The sequence below is a fragment of the Tachypleus tridentatus genome, chromosome 9 (assembly GCF_004210375.1).
Source record: "Tachypleus tridentatus isolate NWPU-2018 chromosome 9, ASM421037v1, whole genome shotgun sequence".
Classification (NCBI taxonomy): domain Eukaryota; kingdom Metazoa; phylum Arthropoda; class Merostomata; order Xiphosura; family Limulidae; genus Tachypleus; species Tachypleus tridentatus.
Window position 1 is genome coordinate 99,172,218 of NC_134833.1, and position 20,391 is coordinate 99,192,608.

Below are 20,391 nucleotides of genomic sequence, written 5' to 3' on the forward strand. Positions count from 1 at the left end.
AGACTTCCGAAGCATATAGAAAGTATTATGGAACGTAAACACTAGAATCAGTTTATAATTAGGTGAGCTGGTAGAGTGCTAGTCATTAACCGAAGCCTCTCTTTGATTTTATACGATCGACATTCCGAGAAACTTCACAAATGACTTTATCTGTAGGTTATTTGTAAAGGCATTGATGTGTAATTTCGTCGAAGTTTAAAGTGAAACGAAGCACTACTAGGTAATATAGTAAGGCAATTGAAATGACATGGTCGAGTCGATATAAAGAGGTATTTTTACGTTTATGTGATTTATACTTCTTCCTGTTTCCTCCGAGTAATCTGAATAATCTAGTGATTAAAAACAAAGCTTGACACGTTGTTATCGGTCCTCGGTAGTATAGTGGTGAGTATCCCCGCCTGTCACGCGGGAGACCGGGGTTCGATTCCCCGCCGGGGAGTACGTGAATTTTCTTATACCCTTCATTTTAGAAGAAAATCGATTGAAACATATGTTTCTTGAAATTAAGTTCTTCGATGTTCACTAATAACATCGTCTATTCGTGTCAAGAAATGGTTATCGAACACTGGTGTTTTTGTTAAAGTATTTTATGTTATGAGTAAAAGTATTTAGAGTTCACTTTTTTTTTTTTTTTGTAGTGAGAAAGAATGTATTTCACTCGTTCAATGTCCCATACGATATTGGTGTCCCTAACGTTCAGCAACACTCTTTATCTGTGAAGTACGTAATAAGATTGATGAGCGTACATGTCATTCGTGCATTCTTTCTTGTCTTCCTCTGTGGAAAGCTTTTGTAGAATTTACGAAAACAAACGTTTCACTAATGTCGCATTGCCTAATAGCAATCGATGGTTTGGGGAATTTATAAAATTAAGTGTGTGTTTTTTTTTCGTTTAATGTGTTCCTAAATGTTATAAAGTAGTTGTTGAGGTCTATACCATGTAAAAACTACACTGACAAACACCACACCAACATTATTTATAAAATACAATTTGATAACTGCCACGACTTCTGTATTGGAGAAACAAGTAGAAAAATGGAAACCAGATTCAAAGAACATAAAAAGTCACCTTCACACGTTTTCGAACACTGCAAGTCCAATAAACACAACATAACCATAGAAAACACTCAAATACTAAATAGAGAAACAAACATAAACAAACGCAAAATTAAAGAAGCCTTACTTATACAACAACTTAAACCCGAAATAAACCAATATAAAGGAACGCCTTTATACCTATATTAATATAATAAAATAAATAATATTATATATTCAAACATCTAATACCGCCCTCTACATTTCGACACACAGTTACACAACCCCTTTCAAACATGTGGTCAGCTTCCGGTCAGTTACCTCTTTCTTTGTGAACCTGACGATGACCGAAGAAGGTCGAAACGTTGTTCGCTCTCCTATGTAAAATATTTTCCCGACCCAAACGAGCCGTTTTTGCATATAAAGTTGTTACTGATGTTTTTAATAATACCTTTAATATGGCTAATAGGGCCCGGCATGGCCAAGCGTGATAAGGCGTGCGACTCGTAATCTGAGGGTCGCAGGTTCGCATTCCCTTCGCGTCAATCATGCTCGCTTTGTCAGCCGTGAAGGCGTTATAACGTGACGGTCAATCCCTCTATTCCTTCGTAAAAGAGTAGCCCAAGATTTCGCGGTGGGTGGTGATGACTAGCTGCCTTCCCTCTTGTCTTACAGTGCTAAATTTTGGACGGCTAGCACAGATAGCCCTCGAGTAGTTTTGTGCGAAATTCACATAGAAACAAACGAACATATGGCTAATTTTGTAATCATGTGTATAAGAGTATTCGAAATTTTAATCAGTCATATAAATCGTAAAAAGATTTTAAATGTTTCATTACGTGAAAAGATATAAGATCGATTTAAATAAACAAAAATAATAAATGTTCAACTGTACGTGATGGACGTCTAAGAAGATTTCTTTGACGACCGCCCTTGAAAAGACGTTTTTGCATAGGTATCGATAGAAAAATGTACGCGAGGGTGAAAAGGAAGCGAAAAGGGTCGAATGTGCCTCCGTTGAAGAGAGCTAGAAAAACAAATTCTAATCGATTATCTTTTCTTGAAAACTATAATGATTCCAATGGAAATTTCAAGTGGAAATTGTGGTTTGATTTAGATGTTGGTCATAGAGCGCATGATTCTTATATATATGTAAGTTTGTATAAGAAGTCTTGGGATGGTGGAAAATACTAGTGATCGAGAGACTTTCGAAGCATATAGAAAGTATTGTGGAACGTAAACACTAGAATCAGTTTATAATTAGGTGAGCTGGTAGAGTGCTAGTCATTAACCGAAGCCTCTCTTTGATTTTATACGATCGACATTCCGAGAAACTTCACAAATCACTTTATCTGTAGGTTATTTGTAAAGGCATTGATGTGTAATTTCGTGAAGTTTAAAGGAAACGAAGCACTACTAGGTAATATAGTAAGGCAATTGAAATGACATGGTCGAGTCGATATAAAGAGGTATTTTTACGTTTATGTGATTTATACTTCTTCCTGTTTCCTCCGAGTAATCTAAATAACCTAGTGATTAAAAACAACGCTTGAGACGTTGTTATCGGTCCTCGGTAGTATAGTGGTGAGTATCCCCGCCTGTCACGCGGGAGATCGGGTTTCGATTCCCCGCCGGGGAGTACGTGAATTTTCTTATACCCTTCATTTTAGAAGAAAATCGATTGAAACATATGTTTCTTGAAATTAAGTTGTACGATGTTCACTAATAACATCGTCTATTCGTGTCAAGAAATGGTTATCGAACACTGGTGTTTTTGTTAAAGTATTTTATGTTATGAGTAAAAGTATTTAGAGTTCACTTTTTTTTTTTTTTTAGTGAGAAAGAATGTATTTCACTCGTTCAATGTCCCATACGATATTGGTGTCCCTAACGTTCAGCAACACTCTTTATCTGTGAAGTACGTAATAAGATTGATGAGCGTACATGTCATTCGTGCATTCTTTCTTGTCTTCCTCTGTGGAAAGCTTTTGTAGAATTTACGAAAACAAACGTTTCACTACTGTCGCATTGCCTAATAGCAATCGATGGTTTGGGGAATTTATAAAATTAAGTGTGTGTTTTTTTTTCGTTTAATGTGTTCCTAAATGTTATAAAGTAGTTGTTGAGGTCTATACCATGTAAAAACTACACTGACAAACACCACACCAACATTATTTATAAAATACAATTTGATAACTGCCACGACTTCTGTATTGGAGAAACAAGTAGAAAAATGGAAACCAGATTCAAAGAACATAAAAAGTCACCTTCACACGTTTTCGAACACTGCAAGTCCAATAAACACAACATAACCATAGAAAACACTCAAATACTAAATAGAGAAACAAACATAAACAAACGCAAAATTAAAGAAGCCTTACTTATACAACAACTTAAACCCGAAATAAACCAATATAAAGGAACGCCTTTATACCTATATTAATATAATAAAATAAATAATATTATATATTCAAACATCTAATACCGCCCTCTACATTTCGACACACAGTTACACAACCCCTTTCAAACATGTGGTCAGCTTCCGGTCAGTTACCTCTTTCTTTGTGAACCTGACGATGACCGAAGAAGGTCGAAACGTTGTTCGCTCTTCTATGTAAAATATTTTCCCGACCCAAACGAGCCGTTTTGCATATAAAGTTGTTACTGATGTTTTAATAATACCTTTAATATGGCTAATAGGGCCCGGCATGGCCAAGCGTGATAAGGCGTGCGACTCGTAATCTGAGGGTCGCGGGTTCGCATTCCCTTCGCGTCAATCATGCTCGCTTTTTCAGCCGTGAAGGCGTTATAATGTGACGGTCAATCCCACTATTCCTTCGTAAAAGAGTAGCCCAAGATTTCGCGGTGGGTGGTGATGACTAGCTGCCTTCCCTCTTGTCTTACAGTGCTAAATTATGGACGGCTAGCACAGATAGCCCTCGAGTAGTTTTGTGCGAAATTCACATAGAAACAAACGAACATATGGCTAATTTTGTAATCATGTGTATAAGAGTATTCGAAATTTTAATCAGTCATATAAATCGTAAAAGATTTTAAATGTTTCATTACGTGAAAAATATAAGATCGATTTAAATAAACAAAAATAATAAATGTTCAACTGTACGTGATGGACGTCGAAGAAGATTTCTTTGACGACCGCCCTTGAAAAGACGTTTTGCATAGGTATCGATAGAAAAATGTACGCGAGGGTGAAAAGGAAGCGAAAAGGGTCGAATGTGCCTCCGTTGAAGAGAGCTAGAAAAACAAATTCTAATCGATAATCTTTTCTTGAAAACTATAATGATTCCAATGGAAATTTCAAGTGGAAATTGTGGTTTGATTTAGATGTTGGTCATAGAGCGCATGATGCTTATATATATGTAAGTTTGTATAAGAAGTCTTGGGATGGTGGAAAATACTAGTGATCGAGAGACTTTCGAAGCATATAGAAAGTATTGTGGAACGTAAACACTAGAATCAGTTTATAATTAGGTGAGCTGGTAGAGTGCTAGTCATTAACCGAAGCCTCTCTTTGATTTTATACGATCGACATTCCGAGAAACTTCACAAATCACTTTATCTGTAGGTTATTTGTAAAGGCATTGATGTGTAATTTCGTCAAAGTTTAAAAGGAAACGAAGCACTACTAGGTAATATAGTAAGGCAATTGAAATGACATGGTCGAGTCGATATAAAGAGGTATTTTTACGTTTATGTGATTTATACTTCTTCCTGTTTCCTCCGAGTAATCTGAATAACCTAGTGATTAAAAACAACGCTTGACACGTTGTTATCGGTCCTCGGTAGTATAGTGGTGAGTATCCCCGCCTGTCACGCGGGAGACCGGGGTTCGATTCCCCGCCGGGGAGTACGTGAATTTTCTTATACCCTTCATTTTAGAAGAAAATCGATTGAAACATATGTTTCTTGAAATTAAGTTCTACGATGTTCACTAATAACATCGTCTATTCGTGTCAAGAAATGGTTATCGAACACTGGTGTTTTTGTTAAAGTATTTTATGTTATGAGTAAAAGTATTTAGAGTTCACTTTTTTTTTTTTTTTAGTGAGAAAGAATGTATTTCACTCGTTCAATGTCCCATACGATATTGGTGTCCCTAACGTTCAGCAACACTCTTTTTCTGTGAAGTACGTAATAAGATTGATGAGCGTACATGTCATTCGTGCATTCTTTCTTGTCTTCCTCTGTGGAAAGCTTTTGTAGAATTTACGAAAACAAACGTTTCACTACTGTCGCATTGCCTAATAGCAATCGATGGTTTGGGGAATTTATAAAATTAAGTGTGTGTTTTTTTTCGTTTAATGTGTTCCTAAATGTTATAAAGTAGTTGTTGAGGTCTATACTATGTAAAAACTACACTGACAAACACCACACCAACATTATTTATAAAATACAATTTGATAACTGCCACGACTTCTGTATTGGAGAAACAAGTAGAAAAATGGAAACCAGATTCAAAGAACATAAAAAGTCACCTTCACACGTTTTCGAACACTGCAAGTCCAATAAACACAACATAACCATAGAAAACACTCAAATACTAAATAGAGAAACAAACATAAACAAACGCAAAATTAAAGAAGCCTTACTTATACAACAACTTAAACCCGAAATAAACCAATATAAAGGAACGCCTTTATACCTATATTAATATAATAAAATAAATAATATTATATATTCAAACATCTAATACCGCCCTCTACATTTCGACACACAGTTACACAACCCCTTTCAAACATGTGGTCAGCTTCCGGTCAGTTACCTCTTTCTTTGTGAACCTGACGATGACCGAAGAAGGTCGAAACGTTGTTCGCTCTCCTATGTAAAATATTTTCCCGACCCAAACGAGCCGTTTTTGCATATAAAGTTGTTACTGATGTTTTTAATAATACCTTTAATATGGCTAATAGGGCCCGGCATGGCCAAGCGTGATGAGGCGTGCGACTCGTAATCTGAGGGTCGCGGGTTCGCATTCCCTTCGCGTCAATCATGCTCGCTTTTTCAGCCGTGAAGGCGTTATAATGTGACGGTCAATCCCACTATTCCTTTTTGCATAGGTATCGATAGAAAAATGTACGCGAGGGTGAAAAGGAAGCGAAAAGGGTCGAATGTGCCTCCGTTGAAGAGAGCTAGAAAAACAAATTCTAATCGATAATCTTTTCTTGAAAACTATAATGATTCCAATGGAAATTTCAAGTGGAAATTGTGGTTTGATTTAGATGTTGGTCATAGAGCGCATGATGCTTATATATATGTAAGTTTGTATAAGAAGTCTTGGGATGGTGGAAAATACTAGTGATCGAGAGACTTTCGAAGCATATAGAAAGTATTGTGGAACGTAAACACTAGAATCAGTTTATAATTAGGTGAGCTGGTAGAGTGCTAGTCATTAACCGAAGCCTCTCTTTGATTTTATACGATCGACATTCCGAGAAACTTCACAAATCACTTTATCTGTAGGTTATTTGTAAAGGCATTGATGTGTAATTTCGTCAAAGTTTAAAGTGAAACAAAGCACTACTAGGTAATATAGTAAGGCAATTGAAATGACATGGTCGAGTCGATATAAAGAGGTATTTTTACGTTTATGTGATTTATACTTCTTCCTGTTTCCTCCGAGTAATCTAAATAACCTAGTGATTAAAAACAACGCTTGACACTTTGTTATCGGTTTGCTCATATTTTGGCCCACTGGCCCAAGGATGCCTTCGGTGTTCAAGCCACTATCGCAACACCAAAAACAAACACACCAAAACTAACAGTCATAATCAGAGGTGTCGATTTCGACATTGAAGATCATGAAATCACTGAAGAATTAACAACTCAAGGCTTTGACATTGCATCATCGAACAGAATCATCTCATTCAGAACGAAACAAAAAACGCCACTGATCAAGGTAACCGTCAACAAAAAAGACGATCAAGAAAAATTATTAAAAAACGGTTGCTTTTTATTTTTCAAAAGACACACGACCGAACCGGAAAAGACACACGACCGAACCGGAAAAGACACACCAAAAACCAATAATCCAATGCTACAAATGTCAACGGTTCGGACACACAAAAACTAATTGTATGGCCAAGGATAGATGTGTCAGATGTGGCGGATCTCACGAGGTCGCTCAGTGTCCTAACGAGCGTAACCAAGTTAGATGCGCCAACTGTCAGGGCCCCCACGCAGCCAGTTGCAAAGGCTGCCCCAAATACACCCAAATACGTAACAGATTCCTTTTCAAAACCACGAACAACAATAATCAAACCCACGGCTACCAAAACAACACCAAACAACCTTTACTACCAACTCCAACTGACTCGCAAACCAAACACGCTCAACCTCAACCAACACGTACTTACGCGGACGTAACACGCCCAAAAACAACACAAGCATTTAACCCAACAGATTTCACCACAAACTCGCTAGCAATGCTGATAGAATTGAGTGATCTCCTTTCATTCGAATCGAGGCACGAGTCACTCAAGGCTGTTTGCAGCCTTGCAAGTCATTATTTTAACCTCCCTCACCTGAAACCACACCATCTTTCACTCAAAATTCACGCGAGGGAAATAAAACAACACAATGATACAACACATTAAAATCTTACACATCAACTGCCAAGGAAATCTTAAAGACAAAAGGATAGAACTATACAACATAAACAAACATATAAACGCCAACATAATCATCATTTCAGAAACACTTTGCACAGAGAAACAAAACACCACAATCCCCGGATTCATCTCACACAACATACCTCACTCAGAAAACAACAGAGGTATAATAACTTACTTTAGTACAAAAATATCGCATCTAATCTCGATAGAAGATTCATTTAAATCTGACATTAATGAGACCATCTTTTTTGTAATATACACTTTAACAACCGGCTAACTATTCCGATTCTAGCCATATATTGCTCACCAACCAAAAAATATCGACATTAAATTCCTTCAAAAATGTGTTAATCGAAAACCCAAACCAATTATTATTGGAGACTTTAATTCAACGCACACAGAATTAAGGGGTAACAGAGACACACGCAGAGGCTCCTGCATAAAAAATTTTATTTCTAGCAATGAAATGCACTTAATTAATGACAATACACCTACACACTTCTCAGCCGCTAACGGCTCATATGATGTACTCGATTTCATCATCGCACCCAAGGACATGGTTAATAGAATATCTAACTTTAAAGTGCATGATGAAATCACCAGTGACCACTTCCCCGTGTCATGTATGATTCATCCGCGCCACCCGGCTGTGGCGTACGTGACTCCTTCCGCATACACCTGCACTGAAACAGACTGGCTCACTTTTAATGCCTCTCTGCACTCATACCTACCCCACCCAATCGAACATGTAAACAACAAAACAGAACTAGACAAATATGTTGATCAAATTACAGAAGCCATAAAGAAAGCCACAAGAAACACAATTCCTAAATCAAAAAGAAAACAATCACTTATTCAATGGACTCTAACACCAGAAATTCACGCACTAATAATCAAACGCAGACAAGTACGACGAATACACTACATCACACGTGATCCACACATTAAAACAGAAATCAATAGAACAAATACAAAAATTAAACAAGAAATTAAAAAAGTCAGAGAAAACAATTGGCATAACTTCTGCAAGAACTTAGAAAAACCAAGAAAAATCCAAAAGAATTCTGGAAAAATTCAAGAGTATTGCGTCAGACAAAACACAAATCACATGTTACAACACATCACACACAACAATAAAATCGCAAGGACGGACGAAGAGAAAGCTGACTTATTAGCTGACTATTACAAATCCGCTTTAGCGATTTAAACTCAGTAGATTTCGACACACAACACCAACACCATGTCAACAACTACATAAATGCAAACCAAGCTTCATTCTCACCAGGATTTCCCGGAGAGACACTAGAAGCATACTCAAATTCAATCAATAGAAAAATAACCATAACCGAACTAAAGATTAATATCAAAACTTGAAGAATACTTCCCCCGGACATGACCAAATACCAAATATTATTCTCAAAATAAGTTCCACTCTCTTACTACAACACCTCACAAACATCATGAACATTTCATTAGCGACAGGGTATTACCCTGACACGTGGAAAAAAAGCCATCATAACAACGATCCCCAAGAAACAAACTAACAGAACAAATCCAGATAATTTCCGCCCCATCAGTCTGTTAAGCTGTCTTGGCAAACTGATGGAGAGAATTATCTCCAACCGTCTCCTCCATTTTGCGAATCAAACAACATCCTTCCAGAATCTCAAAATGCCTCCAGAAAAAAATAGACAAACAACAGATCACTTCACACGACTCACCGAATCAATATACAAAGCTTACAACAACAATCAAGTAACCATCGGGGTATTCTAGATGTCAAAAAAGCATTCGACAGCGTTTGGCACAATGCCATCATATACAAACTAAACCACCTACAAATAAATCCTACGATAGTCAAATGGATTTCAAATTTTTTAACCAATAGAACAGCACAAGTAAAGTCAATAAAACCATATCCAAATTATTTAATATAACGGCAGGAGTGCCCCAAGGATCAGTCTCTCTCCACTTCTTTACATAATTTTCGTCAGTGACATACCTTTTCCAAATCTAACATACACACACAATTCACAATACGCAGATGACATCGCAATCTGGAGCACCTCCAGAAACCCAGTAATGGCCATGTCTCGCGTACAAGAATCACTAAACAACGTCTCAACATGGAGCAACAAGTGGAGGGTCGTGTTAAATCCGACAAAACACAAGCAATCACCTTCTATAGAAAACTAAAGAAGCAAAGAAAAAATCTAGAAAAATAAATCTATCACTTGGAAACACAACCATTAACATGAGCAAAAACATCACATTCCTTGGCGTCACTTTCGACACAAAACTAACATGGAAAAACACATAAACAATATACACTCATCAATAAGAAAAAGGATTTCATATCTAAAGACTATAACTGGTAAACAATCAAAATGCGCACCGAACACCATTATACAAATATACAAGGCTTACATCCGTCCACTAATAGAGTACGGATGTCAAGTAACATACAACATGTCAAACAACACACTCCAAAAAAATCCAAGTGCAACAAAACAAAATATTAAAATCCGCATTCAGTTTACCATCTTTTACACCAACAAATTATCTACACCAAATTAGTAATTTACCAACTATAAAAGATAGAATAACAGAACTTTCTCTGAAATATTATCGAAAAGCAGAAAACAGAAACAAACTAACGGCATCACTACACAAATTATCAAGTGCACCAACAAAATACATATCACCATACAACATATTTCAAGAATCACAATCCACTCAACAAAGAGTCTAAATACATAAAAACTATGTTATTAACATGAATTCCTTTTTTTTTTTCAGGTACAGGGCACACGACAGGCAAAACTTTCGGCGCCTGTCGTGTGAAAGTGGGTTTTCTCGGGGTACTCCCGTTTCCCCCCACATCAAAATCTTCAGGCATTGGATTTCTAAATCCCAGCCCAGGCAACCTTTTTGCCAGACCCAGAATCGGGCCGTTTGATTTGATCTGAACTTGAATGAATTACATTCATGTTCACATCTACCCAACTTTTTCTTTTCGAGACAGGTCCCGACCTTTCCTTCTTTCCACTGCTACCTTTCCCTCCACCCAAAAGACCATTTAGTGAGACATTCCCCACCCAAAAAGTCAAGAATAATAACGATAATTAATTTATTAAAATAATAATAAAAAAAAAACCCACCACTTAATCCTAATAACAATCCACGAAAGGGGACGAAGAGGAACTACAAAGTTCCTGAACACCTCAGTTGGAGAGAGAACTCTTCGGATTTCTCTCTCTCTAAACTGAACCCCTGCCACGTTAGTTTAGTTTAGTTTAGTTGTTATCGGTCCTCGGTAGTATAGTGGTGAGTATCCCCGCCTGTCACGCGGGAGACCGGGGTTCGATTCCCCGCCGGGGAGTACGTGAATTTTCTTATACCCTTCATTTTAGAAGAAAACCGATTGAAACATATGTTTCTTGAAATTAAGTTCTTCGATGTTCACTGATAACATCGTCTATTCGTGTCAAGAAATGGTTATCGAACACTGCTGTTTTTGTTAAAGTATTTTATGTTATGAGTAAAAGTATTTAGAGTTCACTGTTCTTTTTTTTAATGAGAAAGAATGTATTTCACTCGTTCAATGTCCCATACGATATTGGTGTCCCTAACGTTCAGCAACACTCTTTATCTGTGAAGTACGTAATAAGATTGATGAGCGTACATGTCATTCGTGCATTCTTTCTTGTCTTCCTCTGTGGAAAGCTTTTGTAGAATTTACGAAAACAAACGTTTCACTACTGTCGCATTGCCTAATAGCAATCGATGGTTTGGGGAATTTATAAAATTAAGTGTGTTTTTTTTTTCGTTTAATGTGTTCCTAAATGTTATAAAGTAGTTGTTGAGGTCTATACTATGTAAAAACTACACTGACAAACACCACACCAACATTATTTATAAAATACAATTTGATAACTGCCACGACTTCTGTATTGGAGAAACAAGTAGAAAAATGGAAACCAGATTCAAAGAACATAAAAAAAGTCACCTTCCCACGTTTTCGAACACTGCAAGTCCAATAAACACAACATAACCATAGAAAACACTCAAATACTAAATAGAGAAACAAACATAAACAAACGCAAAATTAAAGAAGCCTTACTTATACAACAACTTAAACCCGAAATAAACCAATATAAAGGAACGCCTTTATACCTATATTAATATAATAAAATAAATAATATTATATATTCAAACATCTAATACCGCCCTCTACATTTCGACACACAGTTACACAACCCCTTTCAAACATGTGGTCAGCTTCCGGTCAGTTACCTCTTTCTTTGTGAACCTGACGATGACCGAAGAAGGTCGAAACGTTGTTCGCTCTTCTATGTAAAATATTTTCCCAACCCAAACGAGCCGTTTTTGCATATAAAGTTGTTACTGATGTTTTTAATAATACCTTTAATATGGCTAATAGGGCCCGGCATGGCCAAGCGTGATAAGGCGTGCGACTCGTAATCTGAGGGTCGCGGGTTCGCATTCCCTTCGCGTCAATCATGCTCGCTTTTTCAGCCGTGAAGGCGTTATAATGTAACGGTCAATCCCACTATTCCTTCGTAAAAGAGTAGCCCAAGATTTCGCGGTGGGTGGTGATGACTAGCTGCCTTCCCTCTTGTCTTACAGTGCTAAATTATGGACGGCTAGCACAGATAGCCCTCGAGTAGTTTTGTGCGAAATTCACATAGAAACAAACGAACATATGGCTAATTTTGTAATCATGTGTATAAGCGTATTCGAAATTTTAATCAGTCATATAAAACGTAAAAAGATTTTAAATGTTTCATTACGTGAAAAAATATAAGATCGATTTAAATAAACAAAAATAATAAATGTTTAACTGTACGTGATGGACGTCGAAGAAGATTTTTTTGACGACCGCCCTTGAAAAGACGTTTTTGCATAGGTATCGATAGAAAAATGTACGCGAGGGTGAAAAGGAAGCGAAAAGGGTCGAATGTGCCTCCGTTGAAGAGAGCTAGAAAAACAAATTCTAATCGATAATCTTTTCTTGAAAACTATAATGATTCCAATGGAAATTTCAAGTGGAAATTGTGGTTTGATTTAGATGTTGGTCATAGAGCGCATGATGCTTATATATATGTAAGTTTGTATAAGAAGTCTTGGGATGGTGGAAAATACTAGTGATCGAGAGACTTTCGAAGCATATAGAAAGTATTGTGGAACGTAAACACTAGAATCAGTTTATAATTAGGTGAGCTGGTAGAGTGCTAGTCATTAACCGAAGCCTCTCTTTGATTTTATACGATCGACATTCCGAGAAACTTCACAAATCACTTTATCTGTAGGTTATTTGTAAAGGCATTGATGTGTAATTTCGTCGAAGTTTAAAGTGAAACGAAGCACTACTAGGTAATATAGTAAGGCAATTGAAATGACATGGTCGAGTCGATATAAAGAGGTATTTTTACGTTTATGTGATTTATACTTCTTCCTGTTTCCTCCGAGTAATCTGAATAACCTAGTGATTAAAACAACGCTTGACACGTTGTTATCGGTCCTCGGTAGTATAGTGGTGAGTATCCCCGCCTGTCACGCGGGAGACCGGGTTCGATTCCCCGCCGGGGAGTACGTGAATTTTCTTATACCCTTCATTTTAGAAGAAAATCGATTGAAACATATGTTTCTTGAAATTAAGTTCTTCGATGTTCACTGATAACATTGACTATTCGTGTCAAGAAATGGTTATCGAACACTGCTGTTTTTGTTAAAGTATTTTATGTTATGAGTAAAAGTATTTAGAGTTCACTGTTGTTTTTTTTTAATGAGAAAGAATGTATTTCACTCGTTCAATGTCCCATACGATATTGGTGTCCCTAACGTTCAGCAACACTCTTTATCTGTGAAGTACGTAATAAGATTGATGAGCGTACATGTCATTCGTGCATTCTTTCTTGTCTTCCTCTGTGGAAAGCTTTTGTAGAATTTACGAAAACAAACGTTTCACTACTGTCGCATTGCCTAATAGCAATCGATGGTTTGGGGAATTTATAAAATTAAGTGTGTTTTTTTTTTCGTTTAATGTGTTCCTAAATGTTATAAAGTAGTTGTTGAGGTCTATACTATGTAAAAACTACACTGACAAACACCACACCAACATTATTTATAAAATACAATTTGATAACTGCCACGACTTCTGTATTGGAGAAACAAGTAGAAAAATGGAAACCAGATTCAAAGAACATAAAAAGTCACCTTCCCACGTTTTCGAACACTGCAAGTCCAATAAACACAACATAACCATAGAAAACACTCAAATACTAAATAGAGAAACAAACATAAACAAACGCAAAATTAAAGAAGCCTTACTTATACAACAACTTAAACCCGAAATAAACCAATATAAAGGAACGCCTTTATACCTATATTAATATAATAAAATAAATAATATTATATATTCAAACATCTAATACCGCCCTCTACATTTCGACACACAGTTACACAACCCCTTTCAAACATGTGGTCAGCTTCCGGTCAGTTACCTCTTTCTTTGTGAACCTGACGATGACCGAAGAAGGTCGAAACGTTGTTCGCTCTTCTATGTAAAATATTTTCCCAACCCAAACGAGCCGTTTTTGCATATAAAGTTGTTACTGATGTTTTTAATAATACCTTTAATATGGCTAATAGGGCCCGGCATGGCCAAGCGTGATAAGGCGTGCGACTCGTAATCTGAGGGTCGCGGGTTCGCATTCCCTTCGCGTCAATCATGCTCGCTTTTTCAGCCGTGAAGGCGTTATAATGTAACGGTCAATCCCACTATTCCTTCGTAAAAGAGTAGCCCAAGATTTCGCGGTGGGTGGTGATGACTAGCGGCCTTCCCTCTTGTCCCACAGTGCTAAATTATGGACGGCTAGCACAGATAGCCCTCGAGTAGTTTTGTGCGAAATTCACATAGAAACAAACGAACATATGGCTAATTTTGTAATCATGTGTATAAGAGTATTCGAAATTTTAATCAGTCATATAAATCGTAAAAAGATTTTAAATGTTTCATTACGTGAAAAAATATAAGATCGATTTAAATAAACAAAAATAATAAATGTTCAACTGTACGTGATGGACGTCGAAGAAGATTTCTTTGACGACCGCCCTTGAAAAGACGTTTTTGCATAGGTATCGATAGAAAAATGTACGCGAGGGTGAAAAGGAAGCGAAAAGGGTCGAATGTGCCTCCGTTGAAGAGAGCTAGAAAAACAAATTCTAATCGATAATCTTTTCTTGAAAACTATAATGATTCCAATGGAAATTTCAAGTGGAAATTGTGGTTTGATTTAGATGTTGGTCATAGAGCGCATGATGCTTATATATATGTAAGTTTGTATAAGAAGTCTTGGGATGGTGGAAAATACTAGTGATCGAGAGACTTTCGAAGCATATAGAAAGTATTGTGGAACGTAAACACTAGAATCAGTTTATAATTAGGTGAGCTGGTAGAGTGCTAGTCATTAACCGAAGCCTCTCTTTGATTTTATACGATCGACATTCCGAGAAACTTCACAAATCACTTTATCTGTAGGTTATTTGTAAAGGCATTGATGTGTAATTTCGTCGAAGTTTAAAGTGAAACGAAGCACTACTAGGTAATATAGTAAGGCAATTGAAATGACATGGTCGAGTCGATATAAAGAGGTATTTTTACGTTTATGTGATTTATACTTCTTCCTGTTTCCTCCGAGTAATCTGAATAACCTAGTGATTAAAAACAACGCTTGACACGTTGTTATCGGTCCTCGGTAGTATAGTGGTGAGTATCCCCGCCTGTCACGCGGGAGACCGGGGTTCGATTCCCCGCCGGGGAGTACGTGAATTTTCTTATACCCTTCATTTTAGAAGAAAATCGATTGAAACATATGTTTCTTGAAATTAAGTTCGTCTATTCGTGTCAAGAAATGGTTAACGAACACTGCTGTTTTTGTTAAAATATTTTATGCTATGAGTAAAAGTATTTAGAGTTCACTGTTCTTTTTTTTTAGTGAGAAAGAATGTATTTCACTCGTTCAATGTCCCATACGATATTGGTGTCCCTAACGTTCAGCAACACTCTTTATGTGTGAAGTACGTAATAAGATTGATGAGCGTACATGTCATTCGTGCATTCTTTCTTGTCTTCCTCTGTGGAAAGCTTTTGTAGAATTTACGAAAACAAACGTTTCACTACTGTCGCATTGCCTAATAGCAATCGATGGTTTGGGAATTTATAAAATTAAGTGTGTGTTTTTTTCTCGTTTAATGTGTTCCTAAATGTTATAAAGTAGTTGTTGAGGTCTATACTATGTAAAAACTACACTGACAAACACCACACCAACATTATTTATAAAATACAATTTGATAACTGCCACGACTTCTGTATTGGAGAAACAAGTAGAAAAATGGAAACCAGATTCAAAGAACATGAAAAGTCACCTTCACACGTTTTCGAACACTGCAAGTCCCAATAAACACAACATAACCATAGAAAACACTCAAATACTAAATAGAGAAACAAACATAAACAAACGCAAAATTAAAGAAGCCTTACTTATACAACAACTTAAACCCGAAATAAACCAATATAAAGGAACGCCTTTATACCTATATTAATATAATAAAATAAATAATATTATATATTCAATCATCTAATACCGCCCTCTATATTTCGACACACAGTTACACAACCTCTTTCAAACATGTGGTCAGCTTCCGGTCAGTTACCTCTTTCTTTGTGAACCTGACGATGACCGAAGAAGGTCGAAACGTTGTTCGCTCTTCTATGTAAAATATTTTCTTGACCCAAACGAGCCGTTTTTGCATATAAAGTTGTTACTGATGTTTTTAATAATACCTTTAATATGGCTAATAGGGCCCGGCATGGCCAAGCGTGATAAGGCGTGCGACTCGTAATCTGAGGGTCGCGGGTTCGCATTCCCTTCGCGTCAATCATGCTCGCTTTTTCAGCCGTGAAGGCGTTATAATGTAACGGTCAATCCCACTATTCCTTCGTAAAAGAGTAGCCCAAGATTTCGCGGTGGGTGGTGATGACTAGCGGCCTTCCCTCTTGTCCCACAGTGCTAAATTATAAACGGCTAGCACAGATAGCCCTCGAGTAGTTTTGTGCGAAATTCACATAGAAACAAACGAACATATGGCTAATTTTGTAATCATGTGTATAAGAGTATTCGAAATTTTAATCAGTCATATAAATCGTAAAAAGATTTTAAATGTTTCATTACGTGAAAAAAATATAAGATCGATTTAAATAAACAAAAATAATAAATGTTCAACTGTACGTGATGGACGTCGAAGAAGATTTCTTTGACGACCGCCCTTGAAAAGACGTTTTTGCATAGGTATCGATAGAAAAATGTACGCGAGGGTGAAAAGGAAGCGAAAAGGGTCGAATGTGCCTCCGTTGAAGAGAGCTAGAAAACAAATTCTAATCGATAATCTTTTCTTGAAAACTATAATGATTCCAATGGAAATTTCAAGTGGAAATTGTGGTTTGATTTAGATGTTGGTCATAGAGCGCATGATGCTTATATATATGTAAGTTTGTATAAGAAGTCTTGGGATGGTGGAAAATACTAGTGATCGAGAGACTTTCGAAGCATATAGAAAGTATTGTGGAACGTAAACACTAGAATCAGTTTATAATTAGGTGAGCTGGTAGAGTGCTAGTCATTAACCGAAGCCTCTCTTTGATTTTATACGATCGACATTCCGAGAAACTTCACAAATCACTTTATCTGTAGGTTATTTGTAAAGGCATTGATGTGTAATTTCGTCGAAGTTTAAAGTGAAACGAAGCACTACTAGGTAATATAGTAAGGCAATTGAAATGACATGGTCGAGTCGATATAAAGAGGTATTTTTACGTTTATGTGATTTATACTTCTTCCTGTTTCCTCCGAGTAATCTGAATAACCTAGTGATTAAAAACAACGCTTGACACGTTGTTATCGGTCCTCGGTAGTATAGTGGTGAGTATCCCCGCCTGTCACGCGGGAGACCGGGGTTCGATTCCCCGCCGGGGAGTACGTGAATTTTCTTATACCCTTCATTTTAGAAGAAAATCGATTGAAACATATGTTTCTTGAAATTAAGTTCGTCTATTCGTGTCAAGAAATGGTTATCGAACACTGCTGTTTTTGTTAAAATATTTTATGTTATGAGTAAAAGTATTTAGAGTTCACTGTTCTTTTTTTTTTTAGTGAGAAAGAATGTATTTCACTCGTTCAATGTCCCATACGATATTGGTGTCCCTAACGTTCAGCAACACTCTTTATCTGTGAAGTACGTAATAAGATTGATGAGCGTACATGTCATTCGTGCATTCTTTCTTGTCTTCCTCTGTGGAAAGCTTTGTAGAATTTACGAAAACAAACGTTTCACTACTGTCGCATTGCCTAATAGCAATCGATGGTTTGGGAATTTATAAAATTAAGTGTGTGTTTTTTCGTTTAATGTGTTCCTAAATGTTATAAAGTAGTTGTTGAGGTCTATACTATGTAAAAACTACACTGACAAACACCACACCAACATTATTTATAAAATACAATTTGATAACTGCCACGACTTCTGTATTGGAGAAACAAGTAGAAAATGGAAACCAGATTCAAAGAACATGAAAAGTCACCTTCACACGTTTTCGAACACTGCAAGTCCAATAAACACAACATAACCATAGAAAACACTCAAATACTAAATAGAGAAACAAACATAAACAAACGCAAAATTAAAGAAGCCTTACTTATACAACAACTTAAACCCGAAATAAACCAATATAAAGGAACGCCTTTATACCTATATTAATATAATAAAATAAATAATATTATATATTCAATCATCTAATACCGCCCTCTATATTTCGACACACAGTTACACAACCTCTTTCAAACATGTGGTCAGCTTCCGGTCAGTTACCTCTTTCTTTGTGAACCTGACGATGACCGAAGAAGGTCGAAACGTTGTTCGCTCTTCTATGTAAAATATTTTCTTGACCCAAACGAGCCGTTTTGCATATAAAGTTGTTACTGATGTTTTAATAATACCTTTAATATGGCTAATAGGGCCCGGCATGGCCAAGCGTGATAAGGCGTGCGACTCGTAATCTGAGAGTCGCGGGTTCGCATTCCCTTCGCGTCAATCATGCTCGCTTTTTCAGCCGTGAAGGCGTTATAATGTAACGGTCAATCCCACTATTCCTTCGTAAAAGAGTAGCCCAAGATTTCGCGGTGGGTGGTGATGACTAGCGGCCTTCCCTCTTGTCCCACAGTGCTAAATTATAAACGGCTAGCACAGATAGCCCTCGAGTAGTTTTGTGCGAAATTCACATAGAAACAAACGAACATATGGCTAATTTTGTAATCATGTGTATAAGAGTATTCGAAATTTTAATCAGTCATATAAATCGTAAAAGATTTTAAATGTTTCATTACGTGAAAAATATAAGATCGATTTAAATAAACAAAAATAATAAATGTTCAACTGTACGTGATGGACGTCGAAGAAGATTTCTTTGACGACCGCCCTTGAAAAGACGTTTTTTGCATAGGTATCGATAGAAAAATGTACGCGAGGGTGAAAAGGAAGCGAAAAGGGTCGAATGTGCCTCCGTTGAAGAGAGCTAGAAAACAAATTCTAATCGATAATCTTTTCTTGAAAACTATAATGATTCCAATGGAAATTTCAAGTGGAAATTGTGGTTTGATTTAGATGTTGGTCATAGAGCGCATGATGCTTATATATATGTAAGTTTGTATAAGAAGTCTTGGGATGGTGGAAAATACTAGTGATCGAGAGACTTTCGAAGCATATAGAAAGTATTGTGGAACGTAAACACTAGAATCAGTTTATAATTAGGTGAGCTGGTAGAGTGCTAGTCATTAACCGAAGCCTCTCTTTGATTTTATACGATCGACATTCCGAGAAACTTCACAAATCACTTTATCTGTAGGTTATTTGTAAAGGCATTGATGTGTAATTTCGTCGAAGTTTAAAGTGAAACGAAGCACTACTAGGTAATATAGTAAGGCAATTGAAATGACATGGTCGAGTCGATATAAAGAGGTATTTTTACGTTTATGTGATTTATACTTCTTCCTGTTTCCTCCGAGTAATCTGAATAACCTAGTGATTAAAAACAACGCTTGACACGTTGTTATCGGTCCTCGGTAGTATAGTGGTGAGTATCCCCGCCTGTCACGCGGGAGACCGGGGTTCGATTCCCCGCCGGGGAGTACGTGAATTTTCTTATACCCTTCATTTTAGAAGAAAATCGATTGAAACATATGTTTCTTGAAATTAAGTTCGTCTATTCGTGTCAAGAAATGGTTATCGAACACTGCTGTTTTGTTAAAGTATTTTATGTTATGAGTAAAAGTATTTAGAGTTCACTGTTCTTTTTTTTTAGTGAGAAAGAATGTATTTCACTCGTTCAATGTCCCATACGATATTGGTGTCCCTAACGTTCAGCAACACTCTTTATCTGTGAAGTACGTAATAAGATTGATGAGCGTACATGTCATTCGTGCATTCTTTCTTGTCTTCCTCTGTGGAAAGCTTTTGTAGAATTTACGAAAACAAACGTTTCACTACTGTCGCATTGCCTAATAGCAATCGATGGTTTGGGAATTTATAAAATTAAGTGTGTTTTTTTTCTCGTTTAATGTGTTCCTAAATGTTATAAAGTAGTTGTTGA

The 20,391-nt window shown here is 36.7% G+C and overlaps 7 non-coding genes across 7 annotated transcripts; all 7 read left to right on the plus strand.

Moving 5' to 3' along the window:
* The first annotated feature begins 367 nt into the window (after positions 1-367).
* On the plus strand, positions 368-439 carry TRNAD-GUC (transfer RNA aspartic acid (anticodon GUC)). The gene has a single exon. It is a non-coding gene; the product is annotated as a tRNA-Asp (tRNA).
* A 2,163-nt stretch (positions 440-2,602) lies between these two features.
* TRNAD-GUC (transfer RNA aspartic acid (anticodon GUC)) lies at positions 2,603-2,674 on the plus strand. Its single transcript has one exon. It is a non-coding gene; the product is annotated as a tRNA-Asp (tRNA).
* A 2,158-nt stretch (positions 2,675-4,832) lies between these two features.
* TRNAD-GUC (transfer RNA aspartic acid (anticodon GUC)) lies at positions 4,833-4,904 on the plus strand. The gene has a single exon. It is a non-coding gene; the product is annotated as a tRNA-Asp (tRNA).
* Positions 4,905-10,977: 6,073 nt separating this feature from the next.
* On the plus strand, positions 10,978-11,049 carry TRNAD-GUC (transfer RNA aspartic acid (anticodon GUC)). Its single transcript has one exon. It is a non-coding gene; the product is annotated as a tRNA-Asp (tRNA).
* Positions 11,050-15,442: 4,393 nt separating this feature from the next.
* On the plus strand, positions 15,443-15,514 carry TRNAD-GUC (transfer RNA aspartic acid (anticodon GUC)). Its single transcript has one exon. It is a non-coding gene; the product is annotated as a tRNA-Asp (tRNA).
* A 2,140-nt stretch (positions 15,515-17,654) lies between these two features.
* Positions 17,655-17,726, plus strand: TRNAD-GUC (transfer RNA aspartic acid (anticodon GUC)). Its single transcript has one exon. It is a non-coding gene; the product is annotated as a tRNA-Asp (tRNA).
* Positions 17,727-19,858: 2,132 nt separating this feature from the next.
* TRNAD-GUC (transfer RNA aspartic acid (anticodon GUC)) lies at positions 19,859-19,930 on the plus strand. The gene has a single exon. It is a non-coding gene; the product is annotated as a tRNA-Asp (tRNA).
* Positions 19,931-20,391: the final 461 nt, after the last annotated feature.